The 20000-nt window shown below is 39.6% G+C and overlaps 1 protein-coding gene and 1 pseudogene across 2 annotated transcripts in view; one reads left to right on the forward strand and one right to left on the reverse strand.

Annotated features, from left to right (window-relative positions):
* The window catches only part of LOC145480044 (uncharacterized), a 137847-nt gene that overhangs the window by 86738 nt on the left and 31109 nt on the right, over nt 1-20000 (reverse strand). The gene's annotated exons all lie outside the window — the stretch shown is intronic.
* Nucleotides 1-20000, forward strand: part of LOC145480087 (uncharacterized) — a 337189-nt pseudogene that overhangs the window by 60890 nt on the left and 256299 nt on the right. The window lies entirely within an intron of this gene.

A 20000-nucleotide genomic window follows, 5' to 3' on the forward strand; every position in this document is an offset into this window, starting at 1 on the left:
AAGTGATAAAGAGTGGTTATAGCGACCATCAAAATCTCAGTACTGGAAACTGCTTTGAGCCACTTTAATCGTCTTCTTGTTCTTTCTAACTGCATATGCAGATCGCAAATTTGTATCACCTTTACTAAGTGAAACCAGCTCTATATAATACAGCAAGTATATATCAATAATTTGTTTTCAATGCGAGTTATTTTATAAAAAGTAATTTAGTGGGTCAACCTAAAAATATACATGGAGTAGCAGTGCTGGGTAAAATTCAAGTGGCAGGTTTCTTTTGCAGGTCACAGGTCGCAGGTCACAGATCGCATCAGAATCAAAAAGCACTCACTACTGTAATACTTGCGATATAAGAATTCCTATTTCGTGCAATAAACCTCAGCTAACAATGTGTTACTGTATAATTTTAATGAAAACCTTTTCTTTTAGGGGTGGCTATCGTGCTAAATGAGTTGAAATGTAGCTTTCAGACATGTGTTACATATATTTTATCGTAGTAAGACAATTCATTATGATAGCAAGTTAAAGTATTTTATTTCTATCTTTTTGTAATCTTTACATCGAATATGTACTAAACATATACAACAGTAGCCCATGTTCGATATATCCAAATTCTAACGTGACTTCAAGGCTTTCTGCCTAATTCTGGTTAAAATTCCATAATTGGTTATTTAAATTCCATAATTTACTTTGTCTTTTTTTTCAGAAGTCTCGTCTAGATATTAAAAGACACGGTAATGTTCACAAATTCGCAATTTTTTTTTTAACCAGAACGTCTCGAAGCCACGTTAGAATTTTGATATATCAAAAGTGTTTGTTATCACAAAACTACATTACAACAATGATAATGTCACCCGACCATGTTAATGGCATAAAGTTATGAAACAATTAACCAAATCTGTCCGACTAGCAGTGAAGCATAATTAACATAAGGCCACTTTGAATATTTAGAACATCAAGACGAATCCTTACAAAAAAATATCACTGGATGGCATAGTTTACCGTGCAGGTATGGCACGTTTGTTGCATGAAAACATCGATAAACCTCCTGGGAATCTCGGTCAATTCTTACATCGCGAGTATATACTGAGTGCTTTTTGATTTTGAGGTGACCTACGACCTACGACCTGTGACCTGTGACCTATACGACCTGTGACCTCTGACCTGTGACCTGCAAAACAAACCTGCCGAAATTATAGTTAAATACTATTTTAATTCGACAAACAAAATTGCACATCACATATTTCCCACATTAGAATGATTAAAACTTCTAATGACTCAATCCACATTCTGCTCCCAGGTAAGCATATGTCAGTAAAGCTGGGATCATTGGCTTAGGGGAACTTTTAAACAATTCTTGTAATAATTTCAGTCACTGCCAAGATTATGTCTTATCAAGGTTCTGTCCATTTATATTTTGCAAGGGGAAAATACAAGCCAGGAGTGAGCCGGGCAGGGATGGGGACCGGTATGACTACTGTAACAGAGCTATCAATTGCACTCTGCACTATCTGAGACTGTCTCACTAGTTTTAAGATATTTGGTCTGGAAGCCAAAAGCACCAGCTTGATATATAGCCGACTGTTAAATGCCATAAGATAATGGACTCGAAGAAGATGCTGCAAGCTTTAAAGGCTTTTTGCCGCTCCGGTCGATCGATCCTTTGACATGAACAACTATAAGATATATGTAGGTCTCAATCTCTCTCAAATAAATCTTACCGTAATCATGTTCCATCACTCAAAATGATTTGCATCTGATAAATCAGGATTTTGGACTGGATCTTCTGTGTCTGGACAGCAAACTTGCCGGCAAATTTAAGTCCTTTACATATTATTTTTGCTCTTGGACAAATAATTTTCGTACCCTTCAGTTTTCAGACTATGTGAAATCAAGTGACAGAATGAAATTGAAAAGAGCAGATTTTCGTTATCTCAAAATGATAATTAGTGTGGATCACTTTGCCGGCTTTTGTCAATACATAGCCAATACTTTATTACTGGCATTTAACACACTTTTTGACACAATTTTGCATACTCATTTTCAAACTCTAGATTTTGTTTTGTATACCAGCTTTTAGTTGCATACTATAAGAAGGAACTTTAAGGATGCCTCTTTGGGGTTTGGCTGTGTTTCAGACTCACTCACGATAAGCTTTGCTGATGAAAACGCGCGGTAGCAGAGAAAGGTGAAAGATGTGTTCTTTGGTCGCTCTGTTAGAAGTTTTATAGATATGTAAATTTTGTGAATTCAGCGCTCCGTCTACTGACGAAATGAATGAAGGGCTCAAGGAAGCCGCTTAAAACATTCTCAAACGGACGAGGACTGTGTTTCAGGCCATTGCTGCGATGCCTTGGCAAGTATAACTAAATTAGAGGCCAAGTTCGATAAACCTTTAGATTTGTTTACGGAAATAGCATCTCTGAAAGTCCGTTTAACAGAGGAAGAAGACGAAAACAAACAACTAAAGGAGGCCGCTGAGTACGCGGGAAAGGAACTAACAGACCTAAAAACTTGTGTAGGCAACATGTGTTCTCAAACAGCGACTGATAGCGAAGAGATGCAGAAACTCAACATGGAGATCCAATAGTTGAAATGCCGCAAAATCAAATTGGGGGCGTACACTAGAAGGAAGAGTAATATATAGATTTAGCCAAGCTTGAGAGCGGAGCTCCTGGTTCGGTTTGTCCAAAAACACCCAGGATAAGCGAAAATTTTGATTTGACTTTTGTAACTTTGCGGTTAGGTTTTCTGTTTATATTGTTTGACCTCCTGTTTTGAGCTTAAATTATATCAAACTACACAAAACAAAAGCAGCGAAATACATTTGTATAGAGTACAAGAAAAATTTATGCCTTGATTAGATTTTAATCCTGGGTTAGCGTTAACCGGCTTCCGAGCAGCCCGGCCCTGGATTACAATAAATAACCTGACTTGAGCCCGCGATCCAAAAACAACAAGCACTTAGCCAGCAGTCAACTATAAAAAAACACGTGATCTCGACAGGTTCTAAAACTTGAGCCCAGTCACCAGATACTGGTCAGCGGAAACCTTGTTTTGACAGGTGTCAATTGAATATAAAAGGATGTCCAATATCAACAAAGTGCGCTATAAAACCAGCCCGCATGTCTCCCTACTTTGAACTCACTTGTATCACGATTGGTGTCTCGAAAAGCAAAAATAAATGTGGCTGGACAATAGTCTACAAGGCCAGTCTAAATTAAACATTCAAGTAATACGGCCAAATTTTCATGGCCCCGTTGGTGACCGTATTCACGGGGCTCCACTGTAATTACTTTTTACCGAGGTTCCGCGAAGTTCTCGAACAATTTTGCTCGAGACTTTGTTTTCGGGGTGACTTAGGCATGCAGCTTCAATAATTCCAAACGCCACGTAGAAAGTGTGAATGACAAAGCTAGGGAGCTTATGGAGTAAATTGCTTTGAGCCGAAACTGATTTGCCTCGCAAGGTCGACTACAGAAAAAAAAGCTTACTTTTAGTGTTCAGCCTGCCTTTCGCTAAAAATTTATGATATCATAACGGTCTTAAAAGACGCACACAGAGTCCACAGCGTAACACTTACTGTGCAATAGGCAGGGAAGGTAACTGTGGAGTTGCGGTAAACAAAATAACTCTTACTTTAATACACACGAATTGACCGTTGCATCTTTTGGTTTCCACACACACTGCGCATACATTACGGCTGCTATATATAAATAGCGAGAACTGATATTACGTAATAGCCCTTTTCACGGTTACCTTTGCCTATTTACATTACAATAAAATCTAGCATGTATGCGAGGCAATTTCGGGCTATTTTGTAGTTTTAGCCAGAAATTGCCTCGCATTCACGTTGGATTACATTGTAATGCAAATGAGAAAAATTAACCGTGAAAAGAGCTATTGGTTCCGATACATGCCACAAGTGTGGAATTACTCTCGACACTACATTCTCTCCTTTTTTACAGACAAAAATTAAGGAAAAAGAACTAAGTTTACGTTGTACACTATGACAGCCACAGTTCAAAAATTTTCCCCCGATAAAACAAAATCTTCAAATTATTAACGCCCTAAGTGTCAAAAACAAAGTATCTGAATCTTTTAAGACTCTTTTAAGTTCTTATCGATAACACAAAACCTCCGAAGCGCACAGGCTTCTTGACAATTCGCGATGGCCTTCAGTTTGTTGACTTGTCAACGGACTTGCTGTCTGCATTTTGCTTTCAGTTTCTCCTCCCTTTTCCGGCGACCTCTGAAGAGGCACTGGGCTGTTTCCAGACACTCCTGTCATTGTTGGTGGAACAACTTTCTCCCTCTGTCCAACTTCCTCTGACGGACTGTTTTCTTTTCCGTTTGGTCTGGACACACCATCTTGCTCGTTGTACTTCTTTACGAACGCAGTATTCCTTCTGAATTCCTCTCCAGCCTCGTTTCTGACTTTTACTTCTGTTCGTCTTCTGAACCACTTTGAAAGGACTCGGACGGAAGTTAGTCGAAAGCTTGTTAGACTTTTCCGCTTTCAGTAGCACAGTGTTGCCAATCCGTATGAACTTGGGCGTTGCACCTCTACTTGCATCGGCATAGGCTTTAACTTATTCGACCGATCGCGATCTCGAACTTCTCTCGGCACCTCTACGGTTTCTCTTCTTAACTCCGGCAACTTCGTCCTCATCTCCCGACTAAACATCAGGTAGAAGGGTGTGGCACCTGTGGTTGCTTGCGGAGTGGACCTTGGCAAGACCTTGGGTACCACTATCCTTGTACCACCAAGCAAAAGCTCGCCAGAGGTGCATAATTTGTCTTTGACGTGTGCATATGAAGGAATTGTACACTGTTCCCAGTTCCCAGATTTCACACAGTTCTTCACTAAGTACAGTTCCTCATCACTGTAAGACGCCTCTTCAATCTCCTTCGGTGATAATGCTAAAGGCCCGCAGCTCTCTACAACAGCTCTGATGAAATCGTACTCCTCACGACAATCTAATTGTTTCACGGAATTCAAACGAAATAATGCATCAGCAATGTTGGTCTTCCCAAGCCGGTACACAACTTTAAAGTCGTACCCTTGTAACCGCAACACCCATCTCTCATTTCGCGCACAAGGCTTTGACGTGCGTGAATAGATTCGCTCCAACGGTTTGTGATCCGTTTCCAGCTCAAAGCTTCTTCCGGACAGATACATGTTGAATCGCTCACAGGCCCAAACCAATGCCAAGCCTCTTTCTCCGTCTGACTGTACCGCCTCTCCACGTCAGTCGAGCTTCTAGATGCATACGAGACAGCCCTCCATGTCCCTCCTTGTTGTTGGGCAAGAACTGCACCTAAACCCACTGCAGACGCATCTGTAATGATTCTTGTCCTACTGACAACCCTGAAGTAACCCAATATTTCAGCCTGAGTAATAAGACAAATCAGCTCCTGAAAAGCTGTATGCTGTTCTTCGCCTCACTTGAAGGTAACGCCCTTTCTGGTCAACTCTTGAATGGGCTTGGCTACGGATGCTACATCTGGCGTGAACTTTGCTGAATACTGAACCAGACCCATAAAAGATCGTACCTCACTTGCGTCCTTAGGAGGCCGTGCATCTCTAATGGCAGCAACCTTCTCCTCACTTGGGTTAACGCCATTGCTGGTCAGTTCATGACCGAAAAACGTGACCTTTGACAATCGAAACTCGCACGTCTCTCCGTTCACTGTCAACCCCACCTCACTCAGCCTATCCAACACTGCAAAAAGACATCGGTTATGTTCCTCTACGCTCTTGCCATGAATAATTAGATTGTCCGAAATGTTCACAACTCCGGGACAACCCCTTAACACATCTCTGACAATTTGCTGGTATTTCTCCGGTGCGGACGTCACTCCAAACATCAGCCGCTTATAACGATAAAGACTTCTGTGTGTGACGAAAGTAGTGATGTGTCGACTGTCCTCGCTAAGCAGAATCTGATGGAAACCCCATTTGAGATCAATCTTGCTGAACATGGTACTCCCGTTCAAATCGTGTAAAAGCTCCTCCACCGTTGGAATCGGGTGTCTTTCACGGATGATTGCTTCGTTTGCAAGACGGATGTCCACGCACACCCTTATGTCTCCATCGCCCTTAGGAACAACCACCAAAGGTGAGATCCATCCTGAAGGTCCATCTGGTACTTCCTCTATAATGTCGAGCTCCAGAAGCTGGTCGAGCTTCTTGTCCACCTTCTCCCGTAACCCAAACGGTATTCTACGTACAGGCTGGGTCACAGGCGTCACGGACTCATCGATATGGAGTTTAAGCCCGTATCCCTTCAAAAGACCAACACCAGTTAACAAGACCTTGTTTTTCTCTCGGATACAACTCTCAAGTTCTCTACTGTCAACATTGTTCGCTTGGAAGGGACTAATGTGCAAAAGATTAAGAATTTCCGCGGTTTCACGACCCAGTAGCGTCCGGTCGTCGCCCATGACCACCACGAAGTCTGCTCTACAACCGCTGTTGTTAACAGTAAAAGTTCCAAGAGTCGGTAACGGTTCCGTACCGCCGTAAGCAAAAAGGTTTCGGGCTGACTTGCGTGACTCACAGTTTATTCCTTTCAGTTTTTGTCCCATCACGTTACAAGTAGCTCCAGAATCAATAAGGACATCAGATACAGCTACACCTCCGACTATCAAGATTATCAAGTCACTACTTTGTCGCTTATGGCCAGTTAAATGCTCCACAGAAAATGCAAACTCAGGACTATGCTGAACTGTTCTGGTAGGTTCTTCGCTGTGATTCCCGTCAGCCACAAGGTTTGTTTCTTGCGACCTTCCACGACCAAGACCACGTCTTCCTCTACCGTCACTTCGTCTACTCCCAGTATTTCTTCATCTACCATCAGCACCTTTGCTACCTTTATCCCCTTTGGATCCGGAGTCACCACCACCACGCTGATGAGCCCAGGGACATTTAACTTTGAAATGGCCAATAACACCGCACATTCTGCGAGCTCGGTCACGCGCTGGACACTTCTTGTCTCCACCGAAATGTCCTTCTTGATCGCAACTAAAGCATTTCTTTCCTTTCCTAGAACGCATATTTCCATCCGACTTGTCACCAACTGCATTCACGTGGTCAGCTAATTGATTATTCACATGGTCAGTGCTGTACTGTTTCAACTGGCGATCAACAGCTTCTTGTGACCTCGCGATCCTTAACAAATCATCCAACGTTAGAGCTCCCTCCTTTTCCAGGAACTTTCGACGCAACTTGCTGGAATAACACTTGTCAATAACTTAATCACGGATATAATCGTTCTCGTTTTCACCGAACTCACAATTGATTGCTCGCTGACGAAGCCTACAAACGAACTGATAAACGGTTTCTCCACTTACCTGCACAATTTGTCGAAACAAATGTCTCTAAAAAGGAACGTTTGCCTTTGGAACAAAATAATCATCAAGAACTTTAACTGTCGCCTCGAAAGTAGCGCTTTCAGCATCAGCAGCAAGTGTGAAGTAAATTTCCTGAACGTCCATTCCCGCGACATGTAAAAACAGAGCTCTTTTCTGTGCTTCGTCCGAAACTCCTTTCCCTGTAACGTACAGATTAAATGCTTTTTTCCAACTCCTCCACCGCTGGCTTAAACTGTGTGGCTCTCCTTTTAGATTAAATGGTTCCAAACAACCGACATCTAAAGCGACCGAAGTTCTTCCCGAACTACTCGAAGCACCGCTCGAACCGCCGCTTGCTCCATCTGTCTCGTTATACCAACCCACTTCGCTTGAAACAACCGTCTTTTTCATTCGTTCATATTCTCGCAGCAGCCAATCAGCGAAAAAGTTTAATTATTTTTTGTACCAATTTGTCGTGAGTTAACGAAATTCCGTCGGAAGAAATCCGTGTTTATTTATCACTCCGCCTGGCTTGTGTTCCTTTAAACCGCCGACAAAATGAACACCGTCAATACTGCCAATGCCTTTCGACCTAAAATGCTTGTCACTAAATGTTAGAGGTATTAATAAATCGGTCAAACGCCGAACCGTTTTTCGATGGTTACACAAACAAAATCATCATGTCGTATTTTTGCAAGAATCATACTGCTCCAAAGCTCTTGAACCTATCCGGGAAAACGAATTGGGTGGCAAAGGTTTCTTTAGCCACGGCACAAACCATAGTAAAGGTGTCATAACACTAATTAATCCCTCTGTGAATTTCAAGTTGAAAAAAAGTCATTCCAGACAAACAAGGAAGGTTCGTTATTTTAAAATTGTCACTGGAAGAGAAAGTTATTGTTCTCGTCAACATTTACACACCTAACGATGTCGCCCAACAAGTTGCTTTTTTCAAAAGACTAAACCAACAACTCGCGGAATTCGCGCAACATACAATTGTAATTGGAGGAGACTTCAATTGCGCACTCACCTCAAATGACAAAAGAGGCGGAAAACCTGTATCCAAAAAATCAGCTGTCATCCAAGAAATCAACACGCTTTGTGATTTGTATAACCTAAGTGATACATGGCGAAGCCTGAACAGACAAGCAGTGTTTCACATGGAGAACTAAATCTTTTAAAATTCAATGTCGCTTAGATTTTTTCTTAGTTTCACAGGAGTTAATTTAATTAGCAAAGAAATGTGACATCGTCCACGCACCCGAATCTGATCACTCCGCTGTGTCACTTGTTCTCCAGTCTAATCACCTAAACCAAAAAAGAGGACCTGGCTTCTGGAAATTTGATACAGCCTTACTTACAGATGAAGCATACTTAACAGCACTGAAGATAAACATTCCAATCTTTAGGGAGAAATACTACGGGACTCATGATTTAGGTTTATCAAAGGCTCTGTGAACCAACTCGTGAATTTGATAAGCCAATGAAATTTAAATATCGTCGATAGAAAATGATGTTTGATTTCCATACTAGGGTATGAACCGTTCTAAGAAGTGTTGGACTGGTAAATGGACATTTTGAGGAATATGATATGAAATTCAATTAGGCTTCAAAGACAGAAAATATGGGCTGAGTGGGAGTTAGTGTAACACAATCACTGTTCCAGATTTTACTCTAAAGGTTTGTGGAAAGAAAGTTCAAAAGGGTACTGTTTTGCTCCAAGATAGCGGGAAATGACTTAGAGCCATTGCTGTACATAACCTGGGTGGAGATACTCCAAAGTAAAAAGGTTGGTGATTTCAATTAAACTCCTAAATGAGACCAATCTGGCTTTGGCTTAAACTTTATTTGACTGCAAAGAATGGGCTACAATGACAGCATTTCTCTTTATATAATTATTTTTTTTTGTCTGTGCAACCCCAAAAAGTACTGATGACTAAGACTTGTGGCTACTTACTGAAAATTTCAAACTATTCTAAAGGACTTCCAAATATTTCGTAAAAGATTAATGTATCTTTAGGAGTTTGTGAGAACTGCACTGTGAAGGAGGGTTGATTGTAAAATTACATAGTATAGATTATAATCAGCTGCAAGTGACTCACCCAGATTTGAGTGTAATTAAGGAAATTGCACAGATAAATATGAAATGTATATTTTTACTTGGTTTCATAAAAATATGTCTGCCAGTAAAACTGGTTCTTTACAAATGAAAACTCAAGACATTATGTATCAAATTAGTTCACAAGGAATAACTAGTAGATTTACTATGAAGGACTGTAAAACTATGAAATCAGCCAAACTCAAGCTAATTGGAGGTATCAAATGTTCCCCTCTAATCTTTGATTATCTAGCAGTTTCGCAGTGAATTGATTGCATTTATGGTGGTTTTACATCAACCGGTTTGTTTTGGTAATTATGACTATGGTAAAATCAAACTGGTACTTACCAGTCTATGTGCTTTATACAAAGCCTTGAAGAGCCAGTTCATTTAATAAATGATTCTGAGGAAGGCAATCACGGAGTCTAAATAGTTGAAAGCTAGCAGTTTACAATTCAACTAATGTGCAAAATGTTGTTGTTACTAGTTGGAATAGTCATGATAGAAGTTCATGGTACTTGTATGAATATAACCAAAGAATAGATAGAAGGTGCTGAATTCATTATTTGATGTTAAGTTCTCAAGATCACATTGTTGTTTTCAGTGAAGTTGACAGCAATAGTTCCAACAAATATAATACATGTACTTCTTTCTTTGTAATTTGTGTTATTAACTGCATGAACTCCAGTGATGCTGTCCCTGCATTTTTTTACGTTGTTCATTTTTTTGTAGCTTCAGATACTGTTAACTGGTACTAAATCCAGAATGAATATAGTTGGCTGCAGTGCTGTATGTCTCTGTCAATTACCATGTGCAAGTGACTGTATATCATTCCAGTTCTCATAGTGTATTTTAGTAGTCTCCATAGTCCAGTTGCCAATGTATGTGATATAAGCTCTGAATGATCTGCTATTTTATGAAGATATAACAAGTGTTAGCAACAATTGTTTTAGTAAAGCTGTTGGTCCACCCTGACACCACACCTCTTCTGGATTCTTCACTTTTTGTCTTCTAGATGACTTTTTTGCACTTTCCTGTATTTGATCTAGGTTCTCCGCTTTCCGTTTCCTTTTAGACTTTTTATCAATTTCTCTTTCGTGTTCTGGGTTGGTCATTTTCCTTCTTGTAACAGTTTGTTTCTTTTTCTCCCTGATTATTTCAATATTTTGTACCTTTGCATGGAATTTTGACTCTCTCTTTTTCTAAAATCTGCACTAGCTCTTCTCTTTTTCATGTATTCTTTCATGCAACCTTAATCAGTTCAGTATTTTTCCTGTTTATCAATTTTTTTCTTTCAACTACAGTTTGATCACATGTTTTGTTGTTTGGTACCTGACAATTTCTCGTTTCTACCGTAGAAACATAATGAGTTTTACTTATGTGTCCAATGTAAATGTTTGTGTATTCTCCTGTCACATTCACTGCTTGGACAACAGCAACAGGAGCAAACGTTTGAAATGATTCAGCGATATGAATTGACAGATTTAGGCAATTGGCCAGTGCTTGAATTATAATTGCATCAGCCCGTGTTCCCTGACATGACATATTGCTTAAGTAGTCTTGCCAAGAATGATCAGTGTTACTCTCTATGAACTGTTCAAGGTTCTGCAGTAAAGTACTTGACTTTACGAGCACTTCCCGAGGACAGCCGAAGTACGGTCGATCTATCAATTCCATTTTCTTTGAAAAAAATGAACCTTGACCGAGGATAACCATAAAAAACCTTTCATTGTTTTAGCTACAAACTGTAAGTACTTACCTGGCAGTGGCACGAAGGCTTTTTCTCACAACAATGAATGACTCCAGTCCAGAAACGTTCGGCAAGCCATTCGTGGGCTCAAACTTTACGAACCACTTTCCAACGTCGATACAGCTCCAGGAATAGCAAACACAGCCATCTTAAAGGAGTCACTTAACCAGTGGGCCATTGGCGACACTTTATAATCGGTCTCGGCGAGCGTGAAGCTGCCAGGTGATCTGACGGTAAATAATTAACCAATCATCTTCAAGGAGAAATTATTTTTAAAACCGCACAGAATTCTTTGCGCGCCTAGTGGAGCTTGTTCTGACCTTTCGGCATATAATCCATCGACACATCGATAGCGCCATGAGGATAAACATGGCAGTTTTCAGTCGGAAGGCTTTTTTTCTCATCATGCTTTGGTTGTGAGTGGAGTTATAACTTCACTACCGAGTATTCTTAAAGATTTTTAGACTAAGAAAAGTTCAGTACACGATTATCTAGACCAACAAAGTCAGTGAGTTGGCTTGTGGGCCTTCTGCATGGACACATGACATGTTCTCTCCCGCTTGATGTGGTTGAAACTTCTTCTCATTGATCCATACATTTTGATGGCGTATTCAGCTTTGTTGGTTGAAGGAAGTGTGTGCAGAACACGCAAGGAAGCCATCTGTGCTGCTCGAACTAAAGATGGATCTTGTACAATCGGATATCTTTCCTCCGGATTCTCATTGGTGTCGTCGCAGAGATCGTAAACAATGGCAAGTCCTCCATCAGTTGCGGGACTTTGTTCAACTTTTCTCGCAGCTTCGTTGTTCCAGGCTCTCTTCCACAGGCCAACAATAGTTTTATTCCATGAGGTTTTTTGTGTCCTACTACTTGTAAAGTTTGCTCCACCCATTTTCCGCCGCTAGCTGTCTAGAAAGACAGTTTTTCTTCTTAAAATCTTGCGCTCGAAAAGTGTAGGTAATCATGGCGCGTTTGCGGGACAAATCTAAAAACTTCCAAGGTCTTGTTTTCACTCCTAACAGGGATGAATTACTGCTTTAAGCTTTAAAATAGAAAGGAAAAAATACAAATCAATGTTTAGGTGGCCTCAGTATGGAGGATCAAGTAGTACAGAGTCCGTAGAACTTTCTGGTGAAGAAGGTTTTCTTCCTACAACCGCCGCCAAAACATGAAGATCAGAGCGGTTTCAGATCACAGATTTAAAGCAGCTTTTCGGACTTAAGAAACAAAAATGGTAATGTACATTATTACTTCGAAGTTGAATTCAACTTTTGGAACGATTGGTAAAGCCACAGGCGTTAAAATGTCTGGAAAAGCGGTCGGCAAAAACAAGCTTTTGCGTTAGCGTAAAAAATAATTTGAACATGTGGTCATGCAGTGAAGCACGTGTGCAAAATTTTGAACAATTTTTTGCTTTTAAATAGGTTTCTTCGCCTCAGCTTGAATGAAAATCTATTGTTATTGACCTTCCTTTCGCATTTCTTTCATTTGGTTCCCTGTATTTGGGAATTTTAGGTTTTAAAGTGAACAGCAAGTTGCACGCTGGATTTCTGCATATTTAATTTACGGCGACCTCCAGGCGCTTTGTTTATTTTGTTTATTCGCTTCGTTCAAATATTTCCGCGTCTTATTAATCTACTACAGAACCGCTGGGAAAAGAACCAAAATGGCCACCAATTTAACACAGTTGAAATACGACTGATCTCAAAATAATTGGCTTGTTTTTGTCGACTTTCAACTTTCTTTCGCAGCGCCGTCATATTTCGTTGCGCAGCGAAGAAATTACTCGATTTCTTGTTTTCAGACTGATTTTACAAGAGTTCTTCGCTTTTATTTTTCGTTGTTTTCTCAAATGTTAGCCGTTACAAGAATGTAATTCGTTTGTATTTGGTTTCGTTTTGTCCTCCAAAGTCAATAAGTAACTCATTTTCGCAAAGTCAATTTTCTCTGCTTCTGTGGGACATCTTGTCGTGCGGTAAAGAAATAATATAATTTCTTGTTTTCTCATCAGTTTTGTACATCAGGTTAAGTTCTTTTTGTTAATATTTTTTAATATTTCGACCCTTAAATTTATTGAACTTTAAATAAACGATGTCTTGAAACCTGATCTTGTGTCTGTGGTTACTGGGCATATGGTTTATTTTTGTGCTTTCGCTCGCGGAGTACTTCCAAAAAACGCCAGGGAATCAGGGGCGGGTCGCGGGCAATTTCATTCAGGCGTCAATGGGTTACTGCATGTTTGATTGTTTGAAGTTGTGTAAGCTGTTCATAAACTGCCCCTGCGCATTTTTGGACAGTGTCATAGTCATCATTTCCCAACCAAAGAGCAACTGTTACACTGTGCTCAGTAAATTATAAGGCTCAATGATTTTCACTCTGACACTTTTCTGCCCTGTGAAATGGCGTGACCATTTCAGCCATGGGAAACCATTATGATGCTGTTGGTTGGTGTTGTAACTGCACTCTGTACACCTGACTGACTTAGAAATAGTGTAATGTAATTCTCAATGTCAACATAGCCCACAAGTACCTCTCCAAATTCATTAAAGGTCAGACCAATCTTTTATTGCAATTCTTGGCGTGTGCCATTCAGATTATTAAAATTTTTTTCTTTACTGAGTTGGAGAGCGTTTGATCGAATGGTCGACCGAACTAGTGCTGTGGCCGACATACGATAATAATAAATGAATGACTAAATAAAAGCAAGCTAGAGATCGATGGAATACAGCACCTTTAATACTGTATAGAAAGTACACTATTAGAAGCAAATTGAAGTAAAACACCAAGTGATTTTCAAGCTTACAATGCGGTGCGGCCAGCGCTGCATGTTGTGCGATTCAAATACTCAAATCGCTTCTATCCAAGTGTAGAATCGAAAAGATTCACCGTCGAAAGAGACTTCCCAACTGTCCAAATCAACACTTCTCATATTTACAGCACAATTCCGAGTTCCAAGCGCGGTATAAGACAAGACAAAATAATTCTGAAAAGCAACACTCGCTCTGGCAGTGACCGCCATCATTCAAATGCAAACTCACGACTACGCACGGGCTGCCTTATGGGATACGGCAATAAAATTTTCTCTCCAGTTTCGCGCAATGACGTCACCAGATCACCTGGTGAACTTCGCGAACACTCGAGTCTTTTGAGCCCGCGGTGAATTAGCCAAAAGATCAGCGTTTTGACACTACTTAATAAATTGGTTATTTTCGCCCTGTCACAATTACTTGCAAACGTGGTCCTGTGGTACTACAAAGGACCTGCTAATAGGGAGTTTGAGCAAATCGCTACGGCTGGCTCTGATACGGCTGCCGGAAGTAAATTTCCCCCAAAATGAGACACTGCGCATGTACGGCTCTGATATGGCTGCCGGACGTAAATTTCCCCCAAAATGAGACACTGCGCCTGTACGTCGGTTGCATCCAGCCGTAGCGTGAAATCTGACTACGTGAGTCGAGATGTTTTGCCATAGTGACTACTACCGTCGGGTTTATTTCGCTTCTCTGGCCCTTTTCAACGGACATCTCGGCATTTTAAGAATTCCATTGGATACTATATCCTTTGAACTCAATTTAAGTCAAAGATTGTGTCAAGGTTGCCTTTCATAAGCCTGTAAATCCGTATCCTGAATTTACGATAAGTTTTGGCAAAGGTGTTGGAATGGCGAAGCGAGTCAAGTGAAATATTCGTGTTGAGCACGCGGTTGTTTTTCTTCGGTTAAGTTTGCTTTGAGGGTTTAGTGAAGATGTTTTATATCTGGATAACTATACGATGTTATTTTGCTTCTTTGAGTATTGATATATTTGTGTTCTTCACTCGATATTCTTTGAGATATTTGTCTCTGAGATTATATATTTCATCCATCAAATTGTTATGGTACAAAGAGTATGGCATTCGCTTTCGCTGAGAAATAATCTGTTCGTCCTACCGAATAACAGCCATCGTCCTTTGACCGAAGTCATTTGGCTGTGAGAAACTAAATAAACTCCTTAGCCGATGTTTCTTTCATCTTTGTATTTCGCTTTGCCTGCTGAACTTAAAATTTGGCAGACCACCGAGACGTACTCTCCCCAGACTTTTTCAGTCACGGCAGCCGTAGTAGCACCAGCAGTAGTGATTTGCTTAAACTCCCTAATCCGCCCTACCACCAAGGGGTGGAGAGGTCAAATCCGCCGTCCGCTTGAAAGTATTTCGTTTTTCTTAATTTCCTTTTTTTTTTATCTTTTTTCTTTCTCGGATACACTAATCATTTTCCTGTATATATATATTGAAAAAATAAAAGTACTGACACCATAAATAAAATATACGCTGCAAACTGCCAAAAGTATATTCGGATATTGGCCAAACTTAATTCACGGATGAAAAACGTATAGTTTTAAACTCTTTTATGATTCTCAATGGCTTCTTTTTCACCCACCACTATTCTTAGCAACAAAGATGGCCATTTCTTTTGTTTATTACTCGCCAAAAACTATCAAATGCACGTAAAAGCATGAAATCGAAAAAAGTTTACAGGAATCGACCAATCAAGCGAGCGAGTGCCATTCTTCACATCATATCTACAACTCGCTCTTGCGCATGCGCGCAATTCACGAGTTAAAAATGGGACCCCATAAAAATGGAGATAAGAGGTTTCACGATCAAGTACTCTAAACGAAAAGCGAAAAAATATCGAGATGGAGAAAAATTACTGCACAAAAAAGTAAACAACCTTCAAGTCAGAGCGGAAAATAACCCGCACAACAGAAACATCATACTCGAACTTCAACGTGCTAGCTGATCACGTCTCAAACAAATCATGTTAACGAAAACCAAAGGCGCAATTCTAAGAAACAAAGTGAGATGACATGAGGAAAGAGAACGCAACACAGTAAGTATTTCTACAGCTTATAAAAACGCCATCACGACATTAAAACAGTCTCAAAGCTCAAAGTTGGAGAAAATTGTTACATAGAAGATCAATTTGAAACCTTCGAAGAAAAAAAGTTTTGAGTCGTTATACGGCTCCACCAATATCAATCCCAAAATTTTAAAAAACTCGCCATTTTTAATCTGTACTAAGCAAGGAAGAGAAGAAATCTTGTGAAGGATTAGTAAACGAAGAAGAATGCACAAATGCACTCAAGAACTTCGACAATAACAAAACCCGGGCACTGATAGTCTGCCAGCTGAATTCTACCGATTCTTTTGGCCTGACATCTGTCACGATCTGCTAGCCAGCTACAACGTTGCTTCTCAGCATGGTATGGTTTCTATAAGCCAAAGACGAGGAATAATCTCGCTTATCCCAAAACATCCAAGGATAAAACTATCCTGGAAAATCTAAGGACCATCTCACTTCTGAACGTCGACTACAAGATTCTCACTAAAGTTATAGCCAAGAGAATTGAATAAATCTTGCCAACGTTAATAAACTCCGATCAAACTGGTTATGTTAAAGGCCGCTACATTGGTGAAAATGTAAGGCTAATCTACGACTTAATACATTACGCAGATAAGCTAAATCAAAAAGGTATCGCCATTTTCTTGGACTTCAAAAAAGCGTTCAATTCCATTGAATGGAACTATCTCTTAGAAACACTTCAGTTCTTTAACTTCGGCCATGACATTCAAAATTGAATCAAAATTTTCTATAATAATGTTACTAGCTGTGTTCTGAATAACGGTCTTGCTTCAACTTTTTTCTCCCTACAGAGGGATGTCAGACAAGGTTGTCCGTTGTCTGGCGTCTTCATCGTTCTCGGCATAAAACTCCTCTCTAGAACCATAAAAAATGATATGATCCTACTATTAAAGGTATCCAAGTCAACAAGCATGAGCTTAAAATAAGTCAACAAGCCGACGACACAACAGCATTTGCTCGTGACCTCGACTCTGTTACGAGTCTATTGAGGGTGTTAAATGATTTCAAAGAACATTCTGGCCGAGCAATAAACACCACTAAAGCTGAAGCAATATGGTTATACGAATGGAAAGACAGAACAGATGAACCTTTTGGTTTTAAGTGGCCAAAAGAACCTATCAACGCCCTTGATGTCTTCTTTTCTCACAACCAAGAAAGTGCTAACAGACTAAACTTCGGTGAAAAAGTACTTAACCTCGAGAAAACGCTAAACTCTTGGCAACGGAGAAATCTAACTCTTTATGGAGAGATTAACATAGTCAAAACACTCAGGATATCGGGATATTGATTTATAAAGTTATTCATAACGTGCTTCCAAGCCGGGCCACACTTTATCGAGGCGGCATCTCAGAAAGCCCCATATGCAACTTATGCAACGCAGAAGAACAAACATTGCATCACCTGCTAATAAACTGCACACTAACAGTCGATTTCTCGATTCTGTTTCAAGACTGGTAGGACCAAAAAACAAATGAAACAATGCTAAGTCCTAAATTATTGTCTACTGATAGCCAAATATTGCATTTTCTGCACAAGCCTTCGCGGAGATGTTTTAGATTTTCAAAACTTTCTTTTGTTCATTCCCAGAAATCTTAAAATTCTTAAAGAGATCGTGACTCCAAAAAAAGTACTTCCGAAATTTTATCGCACGTTTAAAATTTCATATCTATTATTTAGCTGTAATCTTGTACATATAGGGAAAAAAACTACATGTATATATCATGTTTTATTGTAAAATAATAACAATTAAAGAAAATCAAAGGCTCCCGGAGCCAGCTCATGAATGAATAGGCCAATCCCAAGTTTACTTTTGCCTCTGTGGCAAAATGAGTCTTTGTGCGAAACTATTTGTATGAAAATGTATGTCACCTGTATGCTCATTCTCACGAAAATGAAGTCATTTTCATGTGAAACGTTTTGCACAAGCACTTGTTCTGAAAAAGAAGCAAACGGCAACTCAGAAGTGGAAGTACAGTCTGCATATGTGCCACGTGGCCCAGCTGGCCAGCACTTTTTCCAGTTTCTGTAGCATGAAGTGACTAGGAGTACTTCTACTACCCTCTGGATGCGATGCTAGTTCATCGCAGGGTTACCTCCTGTTACTTTCGTAACTCGTTTTCTTCTTTGTTTTGTTTAAATAACTATTACTTATTAACGATAATGTACATTTTTTAAGTTTTTGCTATTCATGCTGTGATTGCTGTGATCAATGCAAGTTTCGTAATATAACCTTTGGAGTCATGTAATTAGAGACACCACATTTTTATCAGTTTAGTTACGCCATCTACGTTCTCGCTATTATTTTATGCTATCGCTGCCATCGCTATGGTGCTAAGCTATCGTTTCTACCATTGCTACCCTCGCAGGAGCAAGATCAAAGTAAGTCTTTGCTCTACATATGTTTTAGTTGTATCGTGTCGTTATAGTTTAAGATTTATGTTCCATCGGTATCCTTGATTTATGCTTTGTATCTTAGCTAGTATTAGCTTACATAAGCCTTTTGTACCGTTTTGCTTTTAGTTCGAACCACACAATCACAACCGTTACTACGACTTCACATCACAAGTTCATCTCTATTTTTTTTTCCTGATTTCTATATTGTTGATTCATCGCTCCTTTCAATAAACGCTAACGATTGATTTTACTGCGACCTGGTTTCTTTGAATTACAATGTGCGTTCGAGTGGTTCAAGCTCCTGTTAAGCCCTAATGTACACGTGGCTTCGCTCCTGGAAAGTCACACCTCCCAACATTAAATTTGCCAGTACCTATGTATACACCTGAGTGGATAGACGCTCTGTGAGAGTTAAGTGTCTCGCCCAAGGACACAATACAATGTTCCCTGGGCTCAAACCCAGACGGCTCGAAATAGAAAATAAATACAAAAATCAAATAACAGGTTGTTTACACAGACTGCTTATAACTTTTAAAAGGGATAATAACTAATTTTGATTGAACTGGAACATTGTTATTAAATCAACTTGTACATGATATAGTGTCAACGAATAACAACTGTCTCTTTCAAAATGAAATCATTAGTTAAATGAGATTTCACCATGTTCAACAGTCAGTCCAAAATTGACACCTAGTCACTGAAGTTGGTTGTAATAAATGTATAATATTAGGGAGTCAGCAGTGCATTTTGGGTCAAGGTAAACTGGTTATGGTCCCTGTTCAGTTAACATTATGAAACAATTGAGTATAACAATTATGCAAAAATTATAATACATGATTTTAACATTTGTTTTAGACAATCAACTCTAGAATGCCAAGACTGTAAAAAGTATTTTGCCAGAATTTCACTTAAGTGAGACATGGATATTGGCAAAATCTAGTTTCCTTTAAGCGATGTCAAATATAAACAATTTGATTTTAGCTTGCTGGTAAATGGGAAATATATGGAAAGAAAAGTATTTCCTTCAATATTCTAAGAATTTCAGACAGTTTTGTTTCAATCTTGAACCCAAAGTGAAAGGTATTTTTTTATTTACAATTTATAAGATTTTTTTACTATATAACTATGTCCACGGGGAGGGGGAAAGGAAGTAACAAACTTTTATACAAGGAGGCTCTGCCCCAAGGCCAATACCCTATCCAGTTTACATAGTGTTTTTCACAGGAAAGGCTTCCCTTTCACATACATGTAGCTTCTAGCTTGAACCCCCTTTTACAAACCTAATGTGGCCCAACTACATCTTATTTCTTGGATAAACAATCAATTAATGTTTGAAATCCCTGTTCTGTTAAGTCTTATAATACCTCCAGCCTGAAAAAAGGGCACCTTTAGTCAACTATAAAGAGAAGCCCCCCAGCTTGGTGCAATCAATAATAAGGGCACCACATATTGTAGTGTATGCAAGTAAAATAACAATTTTGTCTCTTGGAAACACAAATCAT

The sequence above is a fragment of the Orbicella franksi genome, chromosome 2 (genome assembly GCF_964199315.1).
Source record: "Orbicella franksi chromosome 2, jaOrbFran1.1, whole genome shotgun sequence".
NCBI classification, from domain to species: Eukaryota; Metazoa; Cnidaria; class Anthozoa; order Scleractinia; family Merulinidae; genus Orbicella; species Orbicella franksi.